We start from the raw sequence: 21,984 nt of genomic DNA on the forward strand, positions 1-21,984 counted from the left end.
CTCGCCCGCCCCTGCTGGCCACAGCTCTGCTCTCCGTCTCTCCAGGGGCTCGCCTGCCCCAGGCGGGCGCGGCGGTCAGCGCGTGGTTGGCTTGGTGGTCAGCTCGGTGGTCGGCTCGGTGGTCGGCTCGGTGCCCCCGGGTTCGTCCATGCTGTGGCACGTCTCAGGATGAGCCTTGGAAGGCCGCGTAATGCTCCGTGCTATGTGTGTCCACATGGGCGAATTCACGCTCGTGGCAGACACTGGGGTTGCTTCCTCCGCTGGGTCTGCGATTTTGGGGACACACGTGTCTGCGTTGTCCAAGAAGGGGAGGACTGGGTGCTTTTCCCGGAGTGTTCCAGGCAAGCCGGGGGCAGCCTGGCCACGGTGGAAGGATTGTCCCTAAACATCCGTGGAGGCTGCAGAGATGGGCCACGTGCACGGCCGACCCCACCAGTGAGGCCTGGACGGGGCGAGTGCCCGGGAGAGGGGCTCTTCAGGGTCGGGCAGGAGCCGGGGCATGGGGGCGGGGAGCCTCCCCTCCAGTGAGACTGGCACTGGGAGGGGGTTCAGCCCTGGGGACCCCAGCCCCCCTATGGCTCCTTCCCTGAAGGCTGCACCTGGGGCCCCCTCCCCTTACATGCCACCCCGCCCTCACCCTCAGGAATCCTTGTTTGCCCAGATGTGGGGCGGCCGGTAGAGTGTGGGCTGCTCCCCACACGTCCGGGGGCCCCGGGCCGAGCCCCGGTCGCCTGCGTGCAGGTGCCTGTCCCATCTTTGCAACTGACTCAAAGTCCCTTCAGGGCAAAGAGGAGCCCTCCTCTTCCCACCGCCCCACCGCGCCAGGACTCCCTCCATGGCAGACCCCAAGCCACACTGCAGGGAGGCCCCTCTTCCTGCCATTGCCCACCCCGGGGGCTCCACAGCTTGGGGGTCAGAGGGGCCAGGCCTCCTTGCACCGGCTCGGCCCAGAAGGAACAGCAGCTGCGGTGCAAGGCCCTGTCGCCCGCCCGCCCGCGGGACCCAGGGACTGGGAGACCAGTTCAGCATCTGCGTTTGCTCCTTCCCGACTGAGGTCATCCCAGCACAATCCCCCAAATCACTTCATTATTTCTTGGTAAATAGGGCTTTTCCTAGTCAAAATCATCAGCATTTTTGTGTTGCCCCCACATCTGGCTTTGATTGGCCCCGGCCTCCTCCGATGGATGCTGGAGCCCTGAGTTATGGTGAGGGAGGAGAGGCCGGCCTGCTTCCCTTCCCGCTCAAGGCCTGGCCGGGGGAGGGGCGGGCGGGGGAGGGAGACCCCAGGCCTTTCCCGCACGTCTGTGCACTCGCTGCCTGGCCCCAGGCTCTGCAGGGGGAGCCCCGGGCTCTGCCTCCCATGGCTATGTTCTCAGCCCTCCCTGCGCAGAGTCCCCGGCCCCCCGGCCCCCCGGCCCCCTGGCCTTCTCCTCCTCGGTGTCCCCCACACCCCAGGACAATGCAAGCATTTCATCCCAACCCCCCCCCACACACACACTGGGATCTCTGCCACCCCCTCTCCTTGAGGGACGCATGACAGGCAAGATCCCCTGACCACCCCCTGCCCCCGCCCCCGCAGCTCCTCCGCATGGAGCTCAGAGGAAGTCCAGCGAGGAGGGTCCCCGGTGCGCCTGCCCCTGCAAGGACAGGAGTCTGCAGGGCTGAGGTTGGGCCGAGGTTGGGCCGAGCAGCCCTCACTCCTTAGGGCAGCAGGAGGCTAGGAGATGATTCCACCAGGCACCCCCCTCCCCACGCATGAGCACCATGACCCTGCACAGCTATCTGGGTCCCCAAGAGCGTGGTCCTGGGACATTCCCTACGGTGCTGGGGGCAGCCCAAAGACCACCCCTGAGCTGGTGACCGGGCGGCTGGGGGGCAGACACCCGTGACAGGCCCCGGGGGAGCAGGACAGCCTCTGCCCATGGCCCGCCAGGGAGGGGAAGCTCGAAAATCCTCCCGAGGGAGCTGGGGAGACCCCCAGGTGGGTGTTCACGGGGGGCCCCCAGCCCCCTCCCCTGGCTGCTGCAGGCCTTCCCTCCCTGCCGCAGGGGAGGTGCCTCCCAGAAGCCTTTGCGGCGGGCCCAGGGCAGGGGTGACGCGCCCCCTTAAACAGAACAAGGTGCTGGCCTTTCATACCTTCACTTTACGAAGTGTTGGGAATTCCGACGGCCCAAACAGCTGGATGTTCCTCAGCAGGTTCTCCCTGGGACTTCACCGGCGGCCAGGGCCCTAAATAATTCTTATAAAAACCATGTCAGCCCCCAACTGTGTGATATCTGATTTGTAGCACTAATAAAACCCCACGTCTGCGAGCCCGGCGCTGAAGACACCGTTTCCCGCCACTGCGTGCGTGCACACGTGTGCACACGTGTGTGTGTGCGCGCGCACGCGCGTGCCTGTGTGAGTGAGCGGGTGAGTGCGGGGAGCCCTGGGGGAGGGGCGGCTCCGGGGAATCCTGCCTCGCTCCCTGGCCTCCCTGAGCCCCACACGCCCTCCGCCCCGCACGCCCACTGCCTGCCTTGTTCACCAGAGAGCTATGGCTGGTTGGCCGGAGGGTGCAGCCCCTTCCCGAAGCTGCACAGCCCTGGGGAGTGGGCCCAGAGGCTCAGGGAAGGCGGTGCCAGGCCGTGCTCAGAGGGTGTCCCGCTCCCCAGGCCCAGTGGGCAGGGTCAGGTGCAGCCCCCCGCCCTCAGAGCTGGGGCCGCCCTCGGGCTTCTCTCAACTTGGAGCCAGCCCTGAGCGATGAATGACGGGGCTCCCTCCTTCCAGCTACCCCTTGCTCCCAGCAGCAGACCTGGGAGGTCCCAGGTGACCCTGGGCCCAGAGTACCACCAAGAATGTGCTCTTGACCCCTGAGTGGCCTGGGAGCCCGGAAGCACCCAGCTCGGGGCCATCCATGGGGGAGTCTGGATGATAAGCCCCCCAGGGCATGGAGGGGCACCAACAATGACCCATCAGCAGGGTTGGTCATTAAAGGCCAGATCAAAGGCCTCCCGAACACATGCGGCTGGCTGGGGAGGCCGGCCGGGGCAGGGGCAAGGGTCTGCTGTAAAGGCACCCACCGCTGTGGAGCCATGGGCTCCGGGCCTCAGTTGCCCCGGGGGGTTCCCTCCGCTGTGCCCTCCCAAGGCCACCCTGCTCTCCGAGGCCACAGCACCATCTGACAGCAGGAGATGGAGACCCTGCCCGTGAGGGGCCCAGCCCAGTGTTCAGGGGGCCACGCGGGGCTGCCCGGGGACTCAGGGCACCGGCTCCTGCCACCCAGCTCCTGATGGCAGGCAGACGATGGCCACCCGCCCCGGGCAGGGTCCCCTCGCTGCTCTGGGCCCGCCAGCAGTGTGTTTGGGTGCAGAGCAAGCTTAGAGGCCCTGCAGACAGGGCTGCCGGGGCCAGGTTCCCGGTCTCCCCTCGAGCTTGTGAGGCCCTGGGCTGTGGGCTCATCTTTCTTTGTGTGAAACGTGGGAATGGTGATGCCGGCCAGGGAGGAGCTGGAGGGCCCTGCTCCCAGGACCCCCGACCCCTGATGTCAGGCTCTCCCCTCCACCCACGTGTGTCCCAGTCCTGAGTGCCAGCCCGGTCTCTGTCCCGTGGCTGTCCGACACCATCTCCACCACCATCCCCCCACCCCCGGGGCTTGCCACGTCCTGTGTCCCTGTTGGGCGTGGCATGCGGGTCTGGGATGAGCAGGGGCTCACGGGAGTCGGATGATCATATTGTGGGAAGGCTCATGGGGTGTCTAACCCCGCATGAGATTGTCCAGGCCCAGGAGGCGGTGCCGGAAGTGGGCGCCACACACCCAGCCGCGAACCCATCGTCCCTGCCCCATGGGCCCCAAGTCACGCCACATCCTTGGAGACGCCATTGGTCCTGCTGGCCGAGGACAGAAACCTCCCTTCCTGCTGGCCTCTGACCCTGGGGTGACAGTGGCGAGGTCAGCAGCCCGTGAGGTTGACCCGCCCCATCACCGAGCTGTTTGTGGCTCCAGAGCCAGCCGGTTCACACAGGAATTCCAGCGATTCCATGCTCCCAGGGTATCAGGCTCTGGCTGAGGCCTTGAGCAATCCCAGCAGTACCTAGGGGTGCCCCAGCCCCCGCCCCGAGTGCTTCCCCCCACTGCCTGGCCGGGCCCTGGCATCCGAGGCGCCCCCTCCCTGCTCCCCTCCCTGGCTTCAGGGGACCCTCCAGATCCACTGCCCGGTTTCAAGAGGCCCACCGACGAGAGAGGCTTCACGCCACTGCTGGGTTTTTTTCCCATTTAAGGAAACAAGCCTGTGGTTACCTGATTCCTTCCTGTGCGCCCCCCCCCCAAGCCCCAGAGTGGGCACGTCCCTCGTCTGGGCTGGTGAACTTCTCTCTCGCACCCCCCGGGAGCTCCTGGGCGAGAGGTGTGTGAAGGAGGGGGTAGCCGGCCACCTCGCCCCGCAGGCCGGGCCCCGAGGGGCTCTGGGAAAGGACCCTGGCCCCCCGCCCACTCTGGGGTGCAGGTGTGGCTGAGTGTCCCGTGGGCAGGTTGACTCAGAACTCCAGCACTGAGGCTGTGGGCCGCGTGTCCCCAGAGTCCTGGTTCCAGGACCCGCGGACCCACCCACCCAGGTCTGCCCTGCACCCGGGGCCACCTGGCACGTGACCGTGCTGAGCTTGTCCCTGTGCCCCCAGGACGGGGCAGCACGAGTTCTAGAAGGTGCCTCCTAAAAATAAAAACTGGGCAAGAGGCCTTGTGGGGCTGGTCCTGAAGGAGGCCCAGTGGGATTAGGACCAGCTGCTGTTCCCATAGTGCCTGTCCTCACCTCCCAGAACATCCCCTGCCTGCCCCGTACCCCGCCTCACCCCGGCTAAATCCGCCTTGGCCCCTTGGCCGGGACGGAATGGGAAAACTGCTCTGAGCCTCCTGTGGGGCTTAGGGGGTAAGTGGAGCCGACAGCTGCCCGAGGAGAGTGATGAGGGGCGCCAGGAATGCCCTTTATCTGGAAATATCGTATTGCCCGCCTGGATGCCGGGAAGCCCGCGGGCCGGCCCTCCCCGGCTCCTGCTAAGACAGGAATAGCTTCGGGAGGCGGGCGCAGCTGTCCGCATCGCTCAAGAGGGCTCCTGCCAAAGTGGCCTTTTCCGAGCCCCCTGACCTCGGGCTTTCCCAGGGGGCTGCTGACCGGGGACTCTCCGGACCTCAGGCCCCGGGGCCCCCGGAGCCCCCAGAAGCAGGGTGGGGGGTGGGAAGGGGACCCCAGTGACATGCGTGCGGCCCCAGCCCCAGTTCTTGACACGAGCTCCTTCCTCCTGCGTTAGTCCCCCTGCCCCGGGGTCCCCCCACCCCAGGCTGGGGTGCCGGGCGTGGGTCCCGGGCCAGAGCCCGCAGGCAGCCCCGCCGCCCCCCAGAACAGAGGGGTCAGAGACGGCAGCGTGGCCCGCGGGGTGCGGGGTGCCGTGCGGGGCGGCTGGGGCGCGGGGCGGGAAGGGCGCCCGTCAGGGTCTGCTCACACGGACCACATGGAAACGCGGGAAGCCTCTCGCACCAGGAAGCCGGGGCCTGACGGCGCGAGGAAGAGCGCACACACGGCGGTGCCGGGCGGGAGGGGAGCGGGCGCCGGCGCAGCGCGCTTGGCCTGGCATGCCGGGCCACATGCTTGCCCACGGGGCTCATGGAACATTCTTGCTGGGGGCCGGGGGCCGGGGGCCAAGGTGTGAGAGGCCCCAGAGGGCGCCGGGCGCTATAATGGCAGGCACGGCGCACTTAGTCACCTCTGAGGTATGGCTCCCGGCCGCACCCCATGTCATCGCCACGGCAACGCCGGGAGGGGCCGGCAAACAGCCCACAACAGAGTGGCGCCCCCTGACTCCCGGTCGTCCCCTCAAGGGGGTGGGACGGCCTCGGAGACACCGCCAAGTTTGGGAGAAGAAGCTTGCAGCCTGGCTCGGCTCCAGCCGTGACCTGGGACCTGGGTGCCCCTGTCCTGTCCCTTGCCCCGCCCAGCCCCAGGCCAGGACACCTCGCCGGGACCTGTGCCCTGGGGGCTGGAGGGGTGGGAGGTGGGCTGAGGAGGCCAGGCACCCCCAGGGTTCAGGGTCCCCCAGCATGTTGCAGTTTGTCAAGAGTGGAGCTCAGGCCACTGGAAACCCAAGTTCTGGGGGCCCTCGGGCCATCGGCTCACAGGACAAGCAGCCCCCAGTCCGGGTCTCCTACCGTTAAGAGGTGGGGGGACCCGGGGACCCTGCCACAACTCCCCCACGCCTCAGCATGTTAGGGTCGCAGGACCCCGCAGAGCAGGGCTGGGGAGGGTCACCGGACAGAGCCCCGGGGCAGCTGCCTGATGGGGGCAGTAATGTCACGTGCTGAGGAGGGCCGTCCCCGGGGATCTGCAGCCTGGGGGGCCCTGCCCCCACACCAGGCCCAGGCGTCCAAGGTGCCTCCAACCACTCCCTCGCCTGGAATGCGGTCCCAACACTTGGGGGCTGGCCCCCACGCACCCAGGGGGCTCCCCCCTTCCAGAGTTGCCTGCCCAGCCTGTGCCGTGCCCCTGGTCAGGGGGTCAGGGGAGGCCTGGGGCCCGGGGTCCGGCCGTTCTCTGAGGGCTGAGGCCGAGACTCTGCTCCCGGGGGGATGGTTGGGGACCCCTTAGAAACGTTTCATCTGCATCACTGGGGAAAACCAGGCAAGCACAGGTTGGGGCCCTCTGTTCACCTTCCCCCAACCCCAAGCAGAGGCTAGCACCGGGGGCCGAGCAGGGCCCTTCACGATGCCCAGTGCCCACTCCCAGGATCTGGGGTGGCGGGAGACGGTGTCCCCCAAGGACGTGGGCCTGGAAGCACAAATGTGTGTGCGTTGTCTCCCCCAAGGGCGGCGCTGCTGGTCTGGAAGGAGAGGGACACTGCTTGGGGAGGTCGTGTGTGGCCATGGCCAAGCTGTCCTTCCCGCATCAGCTGTCAGCAACCTGACCCGTCCGGCCACGCAGGCCAGGAGCTTCGAGGCCTAAATTAGGGCCTGAGGGAGACGCCACGGGCATCAGAGGGACACCTGAGCCACCCCGGCTGCAGAAATGTCTGGTCCCAACGCCAGAGAGGCCAGTCCACCCCAAGAGCGGGCGGGAGACCGGCATTTTCAGAAGTTCGAGGTTGCCCGCCTGGGGGTGCCCCCGGCCTGGCCCCCTGCCTTTCTGCCCCTGCAGAGCCCACGCAGGCCCAAGCCCCCGGCCACTCCCTGGGTTAGAGGGATCCAGTTCTCCGCTCCTCACGGGGCTGTGTCTTATCTCTGGGAAAGAGGTTATGGGTTTCTGACATTAAATTTTCATGCTGAAATTTTCAGCATATAGTTTGAAAAGTATTTTTTTTCCAAGGAACACCTGGAGGGGAGGGACGAGAAGGCTGTCGGGTCTGCTCACACGAGGCTGAACCTGAGGGCGGGAGGGCGCGCTGTGTGGCCGGCACCCCGCCCCCACGGTGCTGTGAACGCCTCCCCTCCCCGAACACGGTTACCGGTTCGGCCACGAGAGCCTCCGCGGGCCGCCCGGCCCCTCGACCGCTTGGCGGGAGCCGAGCGAGCACCAGCACGGGGTAACTCTGCGTCTGGTGCTCAGCCCTACACTGCTCTTTGTCCAGTGCGTGCGGCCGGCTCCAGGCAGCCCCGCTCACATCTGCTGGAGTGATGTCGGCTCTGCCCCAGGAGGGGTGAGCCTCAAGGAGCCTCGGGCTGGGGGTCCCTCTGGGGCCCCAGGCGGTCCCGGGGCCCCGCAGCGTGGCCGTCCGGGGGACACGGTCATCTAAGGGGCCTGGCCGCTCCTGCTCCTGCCTCTGGGTAATTGAAGGAGCCCGCTTGGAAAATCCAGTGTCGAGCTCGTCTGTTGGGTCATTTTGATTTGGGGATTTCCAAACATCGGGGCCACGAGAGGTCACCCCGCTGACCCCGGCCTGCCTCATTATGTCACAGCCAGATTGCTGTGGCACGTGATGGAATCCAGAAGCCCCGCGCGGGCAGGCGGTGGGCCGGAGGTGGGGGTGGGGAGGCCCACCGGGGGGCTGCGTGCGCCGGCTCCGCTCACCCCAGTCCCACCCAGGCTGGCAAAGCCGGCCCCCCAGCCCCGGCTGCCCTAGCACAGCAGCCTGGGATCCTACACCCCAAAGCCAGTCGGGCTCAGAGTCCTGCCAACTCTGTTCCTCAGGCCCATGTGTGTGTCCTCGCCCCTGCTGGACGCTGCCCCGCCTCCTCTCCGAACCCCCCGAGACAGTGTGGCCACTCCCACTTTACTTCCCACCACCTATGGGCACAGCCCCCAAGCCGTGTCGCACGCCCTCCCACCCCAGCTCGGGTGGGTCCACCTTCCACCCACGGAGCCCCACGTGCCTCTGTGGCCCTTCTCTGCCCGTCCCCATCCTGGCAGGAAGGACTGGGTCCCCGACACCGCCAGGCCCTGGCCAGCCCCTCTGTGTCCTGCGTCTTCCTCCTTCACAGCGGGTCCCGCTAGGGCCCCTCCCTCGGCCTTCCATCACACTTTTCTTGGGAGTTTTGAGGCTCAGGTCCAAGCCCCTTCCCCCTGTGACCTCTCCAGGCCCACACGAGGTAGCACCCGGAAGAAGTCACCCTGAGGCCTGGCTGTCTGCCACACACCACATTTCGGGATGACCCAGCCTGCCTCTGGCCCATGACCCCTCCCAAGCCCTTTTCCTTTCCTCTCTCAGGACCCCCAACAGACCCCTGAGCTTGGCCCTGTGCAACTTGACCTCACGTCATGGCATGGCCCACTCACTTGCCTGTGACCCCCAGAGAGTGACTGGCCGGGGACAGAGAGGGCAGCTGGGGACACACAGAGCTCTCCCCGCTGCCCACTAACCCCCTCTTCCTGGACAGACCCTTGGGGTTTGCCTCTGGGCTGCTCTCCCAGCTCCTCGGAGACCCCTCCCTGCAGACTTGGGCCACCCAGGACTGCCCAGTGTGGCCCTTGTTGTCCGGGGCCCAGCGGGAGCTAGTTAGCCCAGAGGTCCAGGCTTCCTCCCTTGGCGTGGGGCCCCTGAGAGCTGGAGAGCAGAGGGAACGCAGGGTGGGGTACGGGGGTGCCTGGGAGGTGCCCTGGGGGCCAGCGGTACGGGGCAGCCCCATCTGCTTTCCTCCTCGTCCTGGTCCCAAGGGAGAGGCACACCATTGTCCAGGGCTTTGGAGGAGGCGATGGGGAGGGACCCGGGCAGGGACACCAGACAAGGGTGGGTGTTCAGCCGTCTCCCTGGGAACGGTGGCAGCCCAGCCCCAGCGATCCGGCAAGCCCATCCTCGGGCACAGAGCCGGCAGATCTGGTGGCTCCAGTGCCCTGGAAATGTAATGCCCATGTGGGCAGCAAGCTCCTTCCTGTCCCCTCTGAGCCTGGCTTCTGGGCTCGGCGGGTCAGCACTTTCTACAAACTCCACACGCAGCAAACAGAGCCTGGCCAGGCGGTCCGTGGCATGCCTCCCAAGGGACTACCGGCCAGGACCTGCCGCATGCCAGGGGCACGGCCATTTTCCCTCGTGCATGCTCTCCACCATGCTGCCTGCCCTCCTTGAGACCCCTTCTCCCAGATCTTCCCCCTCTGCGAGCCCTTCCCGTCCTCCTCCAGACTTCCCCAACTCCCAGCGGGGAGCACAATGGCCAAGGCACCCTCGCCTCCCCACCCCTCCAGCCTTGCTTCATCTTCCAGCCACAGAGAGAGGTGGGAGAGCCCCAGGAGAGGGCGTCCCAGATCCGCCTGGAACATGGCAGGCAGCCGCGGCCCTGCGAGGCTGGATCCGGACGACTTGGGATGGGAAGCCCTGTTCAAGTAAGGCCTTGGCCATCTTGGCCTGCTAATTGGGTTGTTTCTGGATTCCCCAGGCTCCCCACTTTCCAAGGGCCCCAAATCCAGTCCCACTGGGCTCCCTCGAGGGCTGTGATGAGGCTCCTGGGTGGTCCTCAGGCCACAGTGGGGATCCCACGGTGACTCAGTAAGGGGGCAGCAAGGCACATTTGCCCAGGGCTACAACATGGTGGACTCCAGGCCAAAGCTGTGTGTGGTTCCCGTAGCAACGGGATGGGGCAGCCGCTTCTTTGCCCTGGCCAGACATCGCCCTGCCTGGCTCCAAAGGAGAGAGCTCCCCCAGGCCCAGGGCAGGCTCTGGCCGCCCCTGGGTGTGGATCTCCCTGCAACAGTTCCCAGAGAAACAGCCTGCTCTCCTGGCCCCCCAGCCCACGCACCCACCTACCTGCGTGGCCACCCCATCCCGGGAGCTCCTTGGGGGTGGTCAGCAACATCCCTGGGCCACCGTCTGCACGGCCCAACGTTCATCTGAGCCTGGTCTCACCTGCCAACCCTCTGGCTGCGGCAGGAGGCGGGACCAGCAAGGAGACGGAAGATTCCAAGAGTGGAGAACACAGGACAGAGAGAAGGCGGTCGGCCAGTTAAGCCTGGCAGGGCAGGTGCGAGAACTTGGGAAGGATGGAGGGTCTTCGTGGGGACAACGTACATTTAGAAAAAGAGGAAGGGTGCTGGGGACGAGCATGGGGGATGGACCATTGGTCCTGGGGAAGGGGCTCCATCATGAGAGTGTTCCCATGCCGGGTGCCGGGAGTGTGGACCCAGGGAGTCCTGATGGCCACTCCTTGGGGGAGAGAGAGCCGTGGAAGCCAGGCAGGGGGGCTGCAGAGAGACGGAGTGGCACCCATTGGGCCAAACAGCAGCGTCTTTCTTTCTTGCCAAGGGAAGCCGGACAGACCGCCATTTTGTAACGCCCGTGTGTGCCTGTGGGCACCATCCACCACCCCGTGGCCTGGAGCAGGCCTGGGCTGGGCATCGGGCAGATGGGCAGGCAAGAGTTCCCTCCAGCAGCAGACGCAAAATTTGAACACACAAACGTATTTCGGAGGTTGGTGGGGTGGAATGGTGAGCAGTGTGCAAGGTGCATGGAGGGCTGCTGGTCCTGGGGCCCCATTCTTCTCTTGTGGCTGCCCCACCAAGAGGCTGGGGCAACTTTGGGCCCCACGGGGAGCAGGGAGGAGAAGGGGTCTGCAGAGACGGTTGTCTCCAGGACTGGCTGAGTGCCCTCCTCCCCTGGGTTGGGGTCCAGGGCAGGTGCTCTGCTCATGGCCAGAGGTGGGTGCCCCGGTGAAGGGGGCCTCATCCCACTTGGCCAAGAGGAAGCCTAGCCCCACTAAAGTGGTATTGAGTAACTCAATCAGAAGAGATATGGAAGAACCTTCTAGAAAACCCAAGCCGCTCACTCGTCCCTGCTCCATCCCCAGGACCCTCCCCTTGGGGTGAGGAGGGCAGGACCCCATCCAGGCCAGTGTGGACCCCAACTCACTGGCCCCTCTCCTCTCTGGGCTTCTGTCCTCTTGCGTGAGGGGACGGCAGCCCGGTCACCCCTCCCCTGGGTTGGAGCTGGATGGCATCTGGAGGAGGTCCCAGAAAAATGCATCGTTGAGCTCAAGACCAGTTTGGGGGGTTGGGGGGCAGGACATGGTGGAGAGGTGTGGACCAGGGTCCCAGTTACTCAGCCCGCACTGGTTGTTTGCTTAGGTCAAAGCTCCCAGCCAGATGGGGCTGGGGGCCGGGGATTAGGGCAGGGGGCACTGGGGCTCTCTCCTGATGAGGTCTGCTTTTCCCAAAGCCACTTAGGCTGCGAGCAGGACCCGCAGCAGCAGCTTACTTCTCCGGTGGGAGCTGGGGGATTGCGTGCTTGTCTGCGAGGAGGGTGCCCTTCTGGGACTCAAGGAGACTCCGGGAGGGGCCGGTCTCTGCTCTCCATCTCCTGGGAAACCAGGATGGGAGGAAACAGACCCAAATTAGGTGCCCCTGGGCCGGGACAGGATTCCGGGGGCTCCAGAGCCTGCTGGGGTGGGAGGGAAGGGCAGCCGTCTCCAGGTGGGGTCTGGGTGCCCTGCAGCCCAGAGCCAGGATCCGGGACTCTCCTTGGGTGATGGTTGCCTAAGGGAGGCATCACCTTCCTCCAGGACAGGTGCCCCAGCCAGCTGTGGTGGTCTTCTCCGAGCCCACGGCGGGGCCCTCACCTGGCCCTCCTATGCCCCAGCTGGACCCTCAGGCCCTTCAAGGACTAGCTCCAGCCTAGACGTGTGGGGACTGACCTGTCCTGAGCTGGACGGCCAAGACGCGGCGGTGGCCGTGCTGGGCTCCGGCCCAGGGTGGTCTCCGGGTTGGTTGGTGCTGGGAGTTTGGGGGAGAGGGTTGCTTGTGCAGCTTGGCCGAGGGGACGGCAAAGATGTCTTCCATCCTGGCCCGCACTCCAATGTCCCCCACAGACATGGCCGCATGCCGGTCTCCATCCTAGTCCATCCTTGACCATCTCACCAAGACTCGAGGACCCACAGTGGCTGCTCCCACACCAGCCGGCTGGGAAAAGGCCCACGGTACAGGGTGAATGCCAGGGCGGCCGGGGATTGGTCACTGCCTGAATGTCCCCGGACGGATGCCCGTGTGCCCTTGGGCAGCCTTCCCCTCGGACAGGCTGTCCAGGCCGGGGAAACCCTAAGCCAAAGGGATTAAGAAGAAAGGACAGAATCGGCTGCCCCTTTGGCCGTGCTCATTTGTGCCTCATTTAGTGTATATTTGCTCAGTGGGTAAAAACACGGAGGTGATGGCGCCAAGGTCGGGATGTGCTCCCATCACTCAGGTCAGCCGCACAGAGGCCCGCCCCGCCCCACCCCTGCCTCTCCCCAGCAGCCATCTTGCAGATTCCTGTGGTCAGCGAGGAGGGCCACGGGATCCTTCCCGAACTCCGGGATGACCGGATGGTGATGCGTGTGCAACCCTCAGCACGGGCGCCCCAGCCGGCCTAGGGCCCCAGGATTCTGCCCCGCCGTCTGCCCCCAACACGAGCCCTGAGCATCTTCCCTCCAGGCCTCTTCTCCACATGGGGCCGGAACCTCGAACCTCGCTCTGGCCTAAGCTAGGGGCCCAACCCCAGATGGCGACCCCTTCCTACACGGGCCCAGCCGGCCCCCTGTGAGCTGAGGGTGTTTGCTGGAAGGCACCTCAAGGGGGTCCTTGGGGACCCCCTGTGGCTCCTGTGGCTACAGAGCTGGGATCTCGGGCACCTTGGAGATGCCAGGCCATGGTTGACTTCTCCAGAGTCCCCTGGGCCCTGTCGTGTGCTGGAGGCTTCCTGGGCAGGCGGGGGGGGGGGAAGATAGGGGAGAGCCAGGAGGGTCCTTCCCAGGATGGGGCTGGTGGGAAAGATACTCCAATCTCTTCCACCTGTCAGCAACCGGGCATTGATGGTGGCCTTGACCGCAAAACCCCAGGTCACTGTAGCGAAGGACAGAGAGACCCCACGGAGTCAGGAAAGGACCCGGATACGGCCCCCACCCCCATCCTTCCAGCCTATTCTGCTGCTGGGCTAAGCCTTCCACAAACACCCCTTCAGGCTCTGAGGGGAGCCCGGCTCAGCTCCACTCTGGTGAAGGTCCCACCATGCCGGCTGGGAGGGGTGGGGGCGGGCAGCCCTTTATCCCCTGCACCGTACTCAGACCCCAGCACTTGAGGATAATGAGGCCCAGGTGCCCTGCACTGGCCCCGACCCTCACTGGCTGCAGGGCCCCCTCCCACCCGGGAGCAGCTAATGACAACCAGAGGCTGGGAGGTGAACCCCCCTTGCTGTCAGGGCTGCTCAGCCAACCCTCTGGCCGGCAGGTAGGCGACAGGGCCGGAGCCTCGTCCAGCCGACGGGCAGGCTCGGTCGCCTGGCTCAGGGACTCGGGCCTCTCTGCCACATCCCCCTCTGTCCACCCAGCGGGTGCCCTTCTGCCACATGCTTTCTGTGGGACCTTGGGGAGACTGGCTGGCATTTCTGTGTCAGATGGCTCCTCTGTGACCTGGAGCTCCCCCCGTCCGTCTGCCCGCCGGGGTGGGGGCCAAGGAGGCCAGGCACGTCCCGGGAGCTTCCCCTCAGGGAGATGAAGACCCCTGGAGAGGCAGGAAGGGCTCCACAGCAAGGGGAATGTGCTTGGTGCCATGGCACTGTCCCCTTACAAATGGCGAGGGTGGCTTTCACCACGATGGAACAGAAACCGTGCAAGGTGCTCTAGGGAGGGGTGAGCTCGGGAGCGTCTGAGCTCGCGGAGACCCATCGTCCATTCCTACCCACCAGGCAGGGTCCCCAGCTGAGAGCCTGGCAGGGAGGCGTCCTCCTGCTGGCTAGGCTCCAGGACCTCAGCAACGGCCTGCCCGACCCCGGCCCCACGAGGAGACTGTCTCCGCTCCCCACACCCTGATCCCTCGCTGTCCCAGCCCATGACCCCGGTGCCACCCCCTCGGCTGTGCAGAGTGGTGCCCCGGGCCCAGGCTGTGGCGGCTGGGGTGAGATTCGGGGCACGCGGCATGGGGAGGCACATGGGCTCCGAGCGCCTCGGCGTGTCTCCCTGGGACACGTAGAACGCATCCTCCGGGAAAGCACCGGGCGGCCCTGGTGGGCCCGGAGGGCGCAGAGCCAACAGAAGGAATGAGGGGCAAGTTCAGAGACTGTCCATTTCATAAGGGCAGGGGGGGAAGACCCCTGAGCACAAGGCATGGGGAGGGCTTGGCAATGGCAGGATGCACGCTTAGGGCCACCGCACCCAGGAAGGAGACCACGGCCGGCTTCCGTCAACTCAGATGGGCGGCTGGGGCCGCAGTGCTTTGGGGTTCCGTGTCAGCCGGCAGGGGAAAGAATTCTGATTTTTATCATGAAAAGAGGACAGAAAAACTGGAAGAGAAACTGCCTGCGGCAGGACGCCCAGGGGAACCAGGAGAAGGAAGGGCCGGCACCAGGTGACGCCAGGTCCGCTAGCTCTGGGGAGACCCAGCTCAAGCCCCAGGGAGGGCCGGCTGGCTGCCCCCTCCAATCTGAGCATCCATGCAGCCCACCTGGGCCACCACCAGTGACAAAGAGCTGCGTGGGCCATTCTGGACTGACCGAGAGCTGGGAAGCCCGAGGAGTGTCCAAGAGGAGCCCAGGGTGGACGGTCCGCTGTCCCTCCAGGCTCCCCCGCAGGCAGAGAGAGCCCCGGGCATCAGCAGGGAGCCTGCCCTCTGTCTGCATGGCCGATCACCCTGTGGGCATGCTGGCTACTCCTGTCAGTCTTCCAGCTGTGCCTTGGGACCGTCTGTCCTCTGGGCCTCCTGGCCGCGTCAAGGTGGGCCCAGAGGTCACAGCTCCCACTGGCGCCTGCCCTGTGCCCCCCCGGCCTGGGCTGCCCCACCCCTGTCCTGCCATCGGCTCACACTCTGGCCTCTTCCCTGGAGGAAGCCCCTCCCTCCCTGTGGACGTCCTAGGCCCTCTCCATGGAGCCCGCCGGCCAGTGTGTGGGGATTGGCTTGGCCCGTCCTACGTCCCAGGGAGCAGGTGTCGGGGCTGGATGAGCTGGTACCCGCGCTCGGAGCCAGGTACTCAGCCCGGGCAGATGGACGTTCCTGGCAGAGCCTGTGGCCGGCAGGACGCAGTGGTCCCGCTGGGAGCCCCATCTGCTGCTCTCCACAGAGGGAGCGGAACGGGGCTGCCAGCAGGAGGGGCTCTGGGTAGCATTCCCTTGCAGCTTTCCCATGACGCCCCCCTAATCTGGACTCTCCTCCTTGGCACCCCCGCACCTCACAGCTGCCGGCGCTGACCCTCCCCCCAGGGCCCAAGACAGAGCATGTGTCTGGGCGGGGTGGTGGCGGCCTTTTCCCATGGCGGGGATGGGGCGAGGGGCGAGGAATTCGAGGAGGAAGGGAGCAGTGCCCGGGAATTTGGAAAATGCATCCAACGGCCCTGCGCGTTGGGAAGAAGCCGGCGGGGGGATTAGGGGAATCTCAGGATGGACCGGGGCCTGGGTGGGCCGTGACGGATGGGGCCGCTGGGGGCCCAGCGTGACAAGGGAGCCCTGTCCGGTGGGGAGCGGGGCCTGCAGCTGTCCCCATCCGTCAGCCCGTCCCGCCTTCCCCAACGAGGCAGAGACCTCCGACCCCAGGCTGCTGGGGGCCAGGTTCCGGCCCTCCCTGCGCCCCAGCCTGCGCCCCCTGAGGCAGAGGGATGGGGGTCCGGGATGCACTGAGCCCATGGGGCGGGGGCTCCTCTGGAGGCAAAGCCTGGAGCCTGTGGCCTCTGGCGACGTCTCCGGCTTCCGTGTCACCCTCCACACTGGGGTCTGGTCCCCCTGTCCCTGCGGTTTGGGCCCTCCGTGGGGGCACCCCTCAGAGCAGGGGGCCGAGGCTGCTGTCTGGTGGGTCTGGCCCCTGGGAAGCCTGGGACTAGCAGCTGTCCCTGCCGCTTGGAGCCGGCTGGCAGGTCTGCCCCGGCCCCCTGGGCTAAGCCCTCCATGATTGATTATGGTGGACATTCACACCAGGCGGAATGGGCCCGGATAAGCCAAGCAGCTGCTCGGAGGGGCCGAGGGGGGCTCAGGGCGCCTCCCCCACCCTCTCGCCGCCCCTCCCGCCCACCCCTGCCTGCCCTGGGCTGCGGCTCTGCCTTCCGGCCCAGCCCCCCTCCCCGCCCCCACTCTGGGGTCTCAGGGCCTTCCCAAGGGAGGCACCCCTCCCCCAAGTGGACGGAGCAGGGCCCCCAGGGCTTTGGTGACCTGAGGTAAACCGAGTCATGCCCGGCTCAGCCGAGGCGTGACTGGGGATGACAAGATTATAGCTGTCCCCACCAGGACCAAGCTGATCCACAGCAGAAAGAAGCAGAAAATCCTGCTGCCCACACAGGGGGGCTCCAATCCAAGCGGAGAGATGTGTTCCCAGGACGCAGGGAGAGTGCGGGGGGGAGCTGTCCCCAGGGGGGGTGGGGAGCCGTCCTCGGCCCGGCTGGGGTGGCCAGGGGGTGTGGACGTGGTGCTGGGACCACTGGGCCCCCTGGAACATCAGGTCCCAAAGGGGGCAGATGGTGAGCTGGATTTTGACCGGGAAAACAGGCCTTGGCCAACGTGGGAAGAAGGGGGCCGTGGGGGGGCCGCCAATCGGATCTCCCCGACCCTTGGCTCCTGGCGTTTGCTCAGCCAACTTTGCAGATGAGACACTGTGTGCAGAGACCCAAGAAGATAATCCCCTGGGTCATTGACTTCGGGGCCTCCTCACTCTCCGCCCCCACCCGGGGCCCCAGGCCCACTCCCCCACACTATGCCTCCCTCCCTCCCAGAGCTGCCTCAGCGGGGCCTGTGGACTGTGGCAACCCCCTGGCCCCGGCACTCCCACCTCTGAGAGGCTCTCGCCCCGCCAGGCTTGGGGAGGGGGCAGCAGGGTCTGTGTGGCTGCCTTCAGCCCCCCAACCCCACCCACCACCTCATAGGACCCTTTAGGGGCTGAGGGCCCCGAAGGCTGGGGCTCCAGGCTCCTTGTCCGTAGCTATGTCGTGGGGGGACTGGGTGCCCTTCAGCATGGCCACCGCTCTCGGACACAGGCGAGGGTCCGGAGGCCATCCGGGACCCCGAGGGCACCGGGCCTGGCCGGCAGAGGGGCCCGGACTGTGCGCAGCACCACCCCAAGTGCTGGCCCTTGGTCTGCTCTCTTTGGGGGGGACCAAAGTGGGGTCCACTTGGAGAGGCTTCTTTACGTCCCAACCTGAGCTCCCTGCTGTCCCCTGGGGGGCCAGGGGCAGAGGTGGGGCCGGCTCCCTTCCTGCCGGTCCTCGGCTCTCGGGAGCCCCCCCAGAGCAGGCGTAATTGCGGGGAATGCAAGCCACATGCCTCCGCTTCATTTACACTTAATTCAATACAATGAGCTTCCCGGGGCCTTTGATGTCCCAGGACCTGCCGGCCTTTAGTGCTTTGTGGGCTGCGAAACAGGAAGCCACAGGGTTTCAGGGGCAGAGCCCTGGCGCCTCCCCCCCTCTGCAGTGGGCTGCCAGGGACCCCAGGCCTGTCCCCTCCGAGGGGGAAGGGGAGGCCCTCCGGCACCAGGTGCGCGGGCAGCGAGGGGGCTGACAGGCCCGGGAGAGGGCCTGGGTGGGGGTCCCTGCACCTCCCCTGGCAGTGGGCGCATGAGGACCTCCTCCAGGAGGAGCGGGGACACCCCAGGGACGTCCAAGTCAGGGAAGCAGCCAAGTCGGGATCAGCCTCAGCTCGACCCCCCTGACTCCCTGCCCCCCGGGCGGCCTGCTGACCAGCCAGCAAGCTGTGGGTAGGGGTCACACAGAGAGGATCAAGGGCCAGCAGGCACGTGGCAGGGGACAGGCTCTGGAAAGCATCGGGGTGCTCCCCCTGTGACTCCCCAGGGGGACCTACTGATCCAACCGCTGCCTATGGGTAAGACAGCGTGGACCCTCCCTGCGGGCAGGCAGCTACCCCCCAGGAGCAGAGCCGGCTGAGCTCCCTGGAGGGTTTCCTGGAGGTGGGGGCTCAGAGGAGGGCAGAGAAGGCCGCAGGCCGAGGTGGACACAGGCTGGGAGCACAGCAGGAGGAGAAGCATGGGGCTGCCCTGCGGGAGCCACACGGGAGCAAATGTCCAAGAACTCCGACGCTGGGGTGACCGGTCCAGCTGGCCAAGACAAGCCACCCCTGCTGGGGCTGCCGGGGGGTGTCAGCGCCCCACTGGGTACACAGCAAGACCAGGAACAGAGCCCAGCTCCAGGACGCACGCCCCGACCACAGAGGGCCAGTGTCCCCCAGGGCCCCCCCCGGCCCCCTACCCACAACCAGGGAGCTGTGCGGGGTCTGGGGAGGGGACAGCTGTTTGCAGCTCCACATTCCAGACTCAGGGTCAAGCATTTGGGGGAGGCTGTTTTTCTTAAAAAATGTCATTTGAAAATAAACACTGTCGCTGGCGCTTTTCTGCTTGCCCTGGATCCCCAGGGAGTAGCAGGCAGGCAGCGCCTGGGGGTCCAGGTGGCCGGGGGGCTTCCAGCCAGAGCGGCCTCTGACCTCCCTGAGCGGGACGCATCACAGCCACGGGGCCAGAGGCGCTGGAGGCTGGGCAGAGCCGTTGCCACCCCAGGCCGGGAAAACTGCAGCCTGGCCGGCTAGCAGGCCTAACAGGCGGCCTTCCTCCCGCAGGTGGCCCTGTCCCCAGGACAGTCCCAGGCCCAGCTGGGTCTCATCTCCCCTGGATGTCTGGGGGTGTCTAGGGGTTCCCAGCCTGACCTCTCCCTGGTATTGTTCCTACACGCCTGGGACTCTGGGGGGCCGAGGCCCCTCCTCCTTCCGCCTCTGCTCTTAGCTTTGCAGTGAAGGGGCTGAGGGGCCCCACCCTCCCTGGCCCAGGCTGGGGGCCCTGGAACAGGAAGGCCCTGGGGCATCCTAGGGGCTCGTGCAGCCTCAGGCCCTGGCAGCCCCCTACAGCCTCTGCTGAGGCAACGTGGCCCTTTCTCCTCTTCTGCACCCTCCATGGTCCCCTGCGCCCCGGCCTCTCATGGCCACTGTGGGGGCGTGGATAGGGATGGAGGGAGCTCTCTTCCACCTGCACACAGACCGCTGCTTGCCGTCAGCTGCAGGACCTGAGGCTTCGAGCTCCCACAGGGCTCTGAGAAGCGTCTAGAATCAGGGATGAGGTTGCCCTGCCTGCTCCACATGCCCCTTCTCTTCCCCTGGCCCCGGCTGGCTTGGAGGCACACCCCTGCGCCGCTGCTGACGGACTCGACCCCCAGGAAGGTGCCCAGGGAAGTGTGCTCTGTGGTGGATTCCGTAGCCCCTGAGCCTCATGGAGGCTTGTGGGCTGTGCCTGCCTGTGCCAGGCCCCCGCCCGAGGTTCAGCAGGACCCCCCACCCCTGCACAGGGGATGGGAATCAGAGAGCAAGCCCCCCACCCGGCCAAGAAGGAAGGGATGCCAGGCTTGCACGAGCGTCCCCTGCTCATCCTGTCCCTGAAAGGCCATCAAGAGCTGGGTTATCCTCAGAGAGAAAGGCTCTTCCTGGGTGTGTGTCGATGGGACCACCCACCCCTGTCCCCACGCAGGACATCTGCACCACCATATTGTAAAGACAGGCCTGTGCTGGGGGGGAGCAGGCAGCAGGAGACCCCGGCCCCCCAACCAAGGTGACCCTCAGGCTGGACATGGCACGGGGGCCTTGACTTGAAGTTGGTGAGGCCGGTGAGAGGCCACCTGCTCCCCCCAGGGGCAGGCACAGTGCCCTTTTCCCCACTTGGTGTGGGCTGACCCTGACCCCCAGGCCCCCAGGGGGCCCAGCCCCACCGGCCTTGTTTGAGCTCGGAGGTCAGTGTCCTGGGACTTTGCCCGGGGGGTGCATCCCAGAACCCACACACTAGGCCCCTCTCTGTCCTGCCCACTCTGCCTGGCCTGGGGGGTGGGCGGTGGGAGGTGGGATTTGACAGGTAGGCCAGCCCTCCTCTGCAGGTTCAGCTGGGGAAGGCTTTCACCTTCCAGAAAGTTCCTCCTGCTTCTTTGTGCCTGCCCCATAGCCCGACCCTCACACTCCGGGGCTGTCTTCTTACTGGTGCACAACCCCCCATGGAGGGTGGGCTCTTCGGCCTTGGGGGCCTCTAGTCGCCCCCACGACACACAAGCACCCATGCAGGATGGCAGAGGGCAGTAACCACGTGGGGTCTGAGCTGGCGTCCTGGACCTGGGCCCTGCGGGGCCCGCTGGTGGCTGCAGGTGCTCAGGACGCCCCTACACCTCTCTGCCTCAGTCCCCTCGTCTGCAGAGTGCGGGTGTCGAGAGCATCCCCCTTTGTGGGTCGTCCTGAGGAGGAAGGGCCCATTCGGGCGAGGTGCCCGGAGCCCCTGAGCAAACCGGTGGCTGAGTGGACCGTGGATATCAGCAGGACGTCACTTCTATTAGAGATGTGTCTCTCTGAGTCCTCCTTGCCTAGAGGGGACCCCGAGGTCACAACACACTGCCCTCCTAGCAGCTAGAGGCCAGAGCGCCCCGCTCACGCCCCGTCCGCCCAGGGCCACCTGGGAGCACCTCCGGGGGCACCCCCAGTCTGGAATGACCAGAGCCAGGAGGTAGAGAGGATTCGTGCCGGGCCAGATGGCTGCTCCCCTAGGGTCTGGCTGGCTGCTCGCCTCCCCGGACAGTGGTCAGCTCAGCCTTCCAATAAGACAGAGGGGGAATACGTGTGTGGTGGACGGCAGGGACGAGGGGCCAGAGGAGCAGAGGGAAACCACGTGCCAGATCAGCAGTAGCACCCAGACTGGCCGGCAGGTGGGCAGCCTCTGTCTCCCAGGAGCCGGGCCCACAGGGCCACGGGGCCACTGGAAGGCCTTCCCAGAGGAGTCAGTCTGTCTTTCCACGCAGCCCCTGCAGGCCTGTCTTTCCTCCAACCCTCTCTCTGTTTTCTCTGCGTGCAGGGTTCTCGGGAAGCAGCCGTGCAGGCCCTCCCCACCGTTCCCCGTGGCTTGACCCGGGGGGAGGCAGGGCTTACAAGTCCTCTCGAGATGCACGCCTGCCCCCAGAGTCATGGGAACCCTGGCCATCCGTGGAGACCCTGCTGCCACCTTGGAAGTGATGGGCCATTTGCTGTTGGCCGTGATGGATTGGCCGCCTTCTCTTGAGCAGGCAGAGCCCACAGAGTGCTGGCCGGCCGGATCTGTGGGGCACCCTTTCCGACACGCGCCGTGAGCACAGACGGGGTGGCCGAGGAGGCGTCCGGAGCCAACCTGGGTCTTTGGGAAAAGTCAGAACAGACGCAGACATGCCTGCGTGCCTCTTTACCGGCCCAGCAACAGAGCCAGGCCAGAGAGGAGGGCACCCCAGGGCGGTGGGGGCCCCAGGAATTGGGGACCGCAGGCCAGAGTGTGCAGACGGACCGAGGGGGTGCACAGGGGAAGCCTGGAGCCTGCATGGGGCCGAAGCCAGAAGGGGTGTGCGTCTGGAGCACGTTCTTGGGTGACAGCTCCGTGAAGGATGGTGGGGGAGCGGGGAGGTCTGGGGCCCGTCCTGACCCGTAGGATTGCTCTAGACTGGGCAGCCTGTGGCCCCCCAGCCAGCCTCTTCCTATTCGACCCCAGGGAAGACCCTGCCAGGGCTGAGCATATAGTATCCATCAGCTCGGCTGGGCCCAGCACCCAGCTCGAAACAGGAAGTCTGGGGGGCCCCTCGGGCCGCCCCCGCCATGCCCACGGT

Source organism: Halichoerus grypus, chromosome 11, assembly GCF_964656455.1.
Source record: "Halichoerus grypus chromosome 11, mHalGry1.hap1.1, whole genome shotgun sequence".
In the NCBI taxonomy this organism is placed as follows: Eukaryota; Metazoa; Chordata; class Mammalia; order Carnivora; family Phocidae; genus Halichoerus; species Halichoerus grypus.